The sequence below is a fragment of the Sinocyclocheilus rhinocerous genome, unplaced genomic scaffold (assembly GCF_001515625.1).
Source record: "Sinocyclocheilus rhinocerous isolate Xijiao unplaced genomic scaffold, SAMN03320098_v1.1 scaffold1467, whole genome shotgun sequence".
NCBI classification, from domain to species: domain Eukaryota; kingdom Metazoa; phylum Chordata; class Actinopteri; order Cypriniformes; family Cyprinidae; genus Sinocyclocheilus; species Sinocyclocheilus rhinocerous.
The window spans coordinates 1104650-1109018 of record NW_015647960.1 but is presented as its reverse complement, the minus strand read 5'-3'; the positions used below and the strand labels follow the sequence as shown (position 1 = coordinate 1109018).

The 4369-nt window shown below is 37.9% G+C and overlaps 1 protein-coding gene across 2 annotated transcripts in view; it reads left to right on the top strand.

The window, feature by feature from the left end:
* Positions 1–1405: 1405 nt before the first annotated feature.
* The window catches only part of LOC107709496 (AN1-type zinc finger protein 6-like), an 11840-nt gene continuing 8876 nt past the window's right edge, over positions 1406–4369 (top strand). Inside the window, exon 1 of one of the 2 annotated variants that reach the window (XM_016513989.1) lies at positions 1406–1557. The gene's annotated coding sequence lies outside the window, so the exon portion shown is untranslated. Of the gene's footprint in view, positions 1558–2288; positions 2386–4369 lie in introns of those variants that run through there. The other variant, XM_016513988.1, reaches the window with a different exon arrangement.

Below are 4369 nucleotides of genomic sequence, written 5' to 3'. Positions count from 1 at the left end.
ATATATGCAAGTGTCACTTTTTAAATTAAGTTACAAGAAAAAAATGAACTTTTTCACGATATTCAAATTTTTTTAGATGCACCTATATATATATATATATATATATATATATATATTACATTTACTATACTATATATATTTACACTTAGCCATTTAGCAGATGTTTTTTATCCAAAGCGACTTACAAATGAGGACAACAGAAGGAATCAAAACCAACAAAAGGGCAATGATATGCAAGTATGCAAGTCTCAGTTAGCGCAGTACACGTATCAAGGTTTTTTTTTTATTAAAAAAAACCAAGTTGACAGAATATAAAATAGAATAGGGAACGCTAGTGTTAGAGGGTCTTTTTTTTATAAAAATAAAACAAGTCGAAAGATTAGAAAAAGAATAGAGAATGCTAGTGTTAGAGGGTGTTTTTTTTAATACAATAAATAAAAAGAAAACAAGAAGATAAGAGTAGGAAAAGGAATAGAGAATGCAAGTGTCAGAGGCTCTCTCTCTCTCTCTCTATATATATATATACATACATACATATATATGGCACATGGGACAGGTTATACCGCAAAACGTCAACGCCGGAAAACTATTGAAGTCCCTTCGTGAAGTCTTGGTTAAAGTGGGGGCTGGAGTGTCAAAACTAACAAACAGGCTGTTTCTCGGTGGGGGAAGGGAAGCTGGACAACGCCGAGCACACTTCGCAAACATTTTAATAGTGCAAGCCAATAAAGCAAGCTCTTCTAATCCGGCGACATCGATATAGTAATCGTCCGGAGTGCGGAGGTGAGTTTATAAACGGGCGTTATCAGTCGAATCAGAGAAACAGCTGCGGCGGCGGTTTGTCATCTGTAAGCCAACACAGAACTAATCGTTGCCTGGGTTGCGTACGTATATGTGGGGCGGAGCTATCAAAATAGGGGCAAGACCCTTTTGGGGTAGGGGCGTGTTTGTTTTGGTGATTTCAAATATAAACATTGGCTACCAGAAATCCCTCACTCTGCCTTTAAGCAGATGCTTTTTATCCAAAGCGACTTACAAATGAGGACAACAGAAGGAATCAAAACCAACAAAAGGGCAATGATATGCAAGTATGCAAGTCTCAGTTAGCGCAGTACACGTATCAAGGTTTTTTTTTTATTAAAAAAAACCAAGTTGACAGAATATAAAATAGAATAGGGAACGCTAGTGTTAGAGGGTCTTTTTTTTATAAAAATAAAACAAGTCGAAAGATTAGAAAAAGAATAGAGAATGCAAGTGTCAGAGGTTCTCTCTCTCTCTCTCTCTCTCTCTATATATATACATACATACATATATATGGCACATGGGACAGTTTATACCGCAAAACGTCAACGCCGGAAAACTATTGAAGTCCCTTCGTGAAGTCTTGGTTAAAGTGGGGGCTGGAGTGTCAAAACTAACAAACAGGCTGTTTCTCGGTGGGGGAAGGGAAGCTGGACAACGCCGAGCACACTTCGCAAACATTTTAATAGTGCAAGCCAATAAAGCAAGCTCTTCTAATCCGGCGACATCGATATAGTAATCGTCCGGAGTGCGGAGGTGAGTTTATAAACGGGCGTTATCAGTCGAATCAGAGAAACAGCTGCGGCGGCGGTTTGTCATCTGTAAGCCAACTTGACCTGAGCAAAACCTGTTGTTGAATGTGGTCTCGTAACAAAATCTAACGTTACCTAACAATTATTTATGTGTTTGTGCGGGAGCAACTAGCCGTTAGTTTAGAAAACAGGTAGCTGTGCAGTTAGCAGGCTAATAGCGAGATTATTAAGGGAGTTGGAAAAGTAAACAATGGAAAAGTAACTAGTATACTTTGTCCATTTGTACTATATTGCCTTTTAGTTAACAATGTCTGTGCTGTCTTCGCTGTCTACTAGATAGAAAACCATATGCCAGCTGTTAAAACTTCAGTTTATATCTTTAGGGAAGTATGTGATGTTAATACATTTTTAAAAATCTGATATTGTGAGTAGTCACAGCAAATAATTAATGATCGTAAAATTGTACACGACCTGCTGATTCATCTTTCTTTTATTTAAACACGTGTACAATAAAGAAATAACGATGATTTGTGAACGAATCGTTCTTTAGAGCCAAATCCTTTAAATCGGTTCGCAAAAACGGTTCTTTCACAAACCAGGCCGAAACGACTTTGAAACGAAGTGTTCAAATGAACCGATTCGCGGAAACGAGTCGGACTGTGATGCACGTGGGCGTGGCTTACAGGACGCGACCAATAGCGCTTCAGTGGGCGTGTACGTAAGCCCTTCCATCATCACTCATGTGTTTTACGATGTCCAGCTTGCATTTAAACAGCTAGCGACGTTACGTAGAAGCTAAACAGAGAGGTGCTCACTATAAACCATTAACCAGGTAAGGAAGGCAAACGTGTGGATATATAGACGACATATTACTATGAAATCTGCTTTTAGTCGTTGTTGCCATTGTTGTTATATAATTGCTTAAGTAAAGGACAGTGTAAATAGTGCAAGTTACCGTGGAAACCTGATTATCCCAGTGCTCAGATCCAACTGCTACTAGTTCTAGTTGTAGTCAGTCGGTTTAACTGATAATGAAACAAACTCACTGTGATTTAAGAGGACTGTAGGTTTACTTTACTTCTATTTCTTTGTCCTAAACAGAGACCCCATAGTTAGTTACATGCCACTGAAGTTAGCTTAAAGGACAAGAGTATTTGTATTGTGTGAAGATGTGATCTGGTTATTTATTAAGGGAACTGTTAACACATTTACCACACAAGCACTTCTTTATCTTTATCCCATTGTGATCGTATTTTCTCCCATAAGTTAATGCCACTGTCAACCCTGTCATATTCAAAGCACTTCAGTGCTTTTACTAAACAATTTCCGTTTCCAAATGTTTTTTTAGATTCTGCAACCTAATTAAACAAATGGGTCAAAGTAGTAATTTGTACCGCAATGCTTTTTTTTTTTTCTTTTCCCCAAAAGTCTGATGCATTTTTCTTAAAATAAATACACTGGTGATTGAGTTGAAAGATCCTTGCATATATGAAGAGTGTTGAATAATAATACAGAAATAAATATGCATCATGCATTCAGTTCAGACCTATTGTTATGTAGTCACATTTGCTTCTGACCATTTCTGAATGTGTTTGAATAATCCCATTACAAAGAAATTTGGACCTGGCTTGCTTTAATTTAATATGATTGGATCACCCGAGACGGATGTCAGTTCCGGGTGTGAATGAGATAAGTTTCTGACTTTAGGAAATGAAATTCAGTTCACTTCCCCATTCCCTCTTTAAAGTACATGTAAAGCCTCATCATTTAAAATGTGGGACAAGTTACACCCATTACAGACTAACTAAAGTTGAAAAAGTGAAAAAGCATAATAGGACCCCTTTACGGCTGTCATTAAGCATTCCCCCTTAATTATTCTCCCTCGGAGACAATGAATGATACGCGATTATTGTGAGAGTATCGGTTTGCCCATTCCCTCTTTAAAGTACATGTAAAGCCTCATCATTTAAAATGTGGGACAAGTTACACCCCAAAGTTTAATACTCAAACTTAGCAGTTTTTTCATATTGAACCTTATGCTTGAGCAGTAGTAATTATGATGTTTGCCTTAGCAAAACCACTAACAAGGTTTTGCAGTTGTTTGGTGTACCTTTTGTTTCTGCTCTCTATATGTCGACTCTGCATTTATTGTTAAATACCTGTGCCCGATTGCATGCAAGCCCTTAAGCTAAGAAATCACTTCGTTATAAGGTTAAGGGTAGCATTAGTGAAACTTGGGTTACAAGAAAAATCCTAAGGGTCAACTTAAGGAACCTTAAAGGGGTTCTATTATGCTCTTTTACAAAGTCTTGATTTTGTTTTGGGGGTGTACTAGAACAGGCTCTCATACTAGGTTGTTCGAAAAACACATTATTTTTCACATATTTGACATTATTACAACACCTCTCTCCCCAGTCTGGCATGAACGGCTCGAATAGTTCCTGTATCAAATGAAGGCCCGCCTTCTGAAATACAAAATGTGCTGTGATTGGTTAGCTGGGCCAGTGTGTGTTGTGATTGGCTCCACTCTGTGCCTGGTCGGAAAGTGTCACCTTCGATAACGATAGAAAAAATGTTCGATATAGTGCACGATATAGGCATGTGCTATGTGACGCAGACGGCCCACAGGAGCACGAACACATGCTGAATTGAGTGCTGTGGCTGCCTGTGATGAGGAAATTGTGAATAAAAAAAATTAATATTAGTTGAATTTAAAATAAACATTTGTATTTGAATGCAAAAATAGTACAATCAAATGTTAGGTGTGCGTCTGAGATGCGGTGATGATGATGTAAGTGACGTTGTTGCATTTTAAT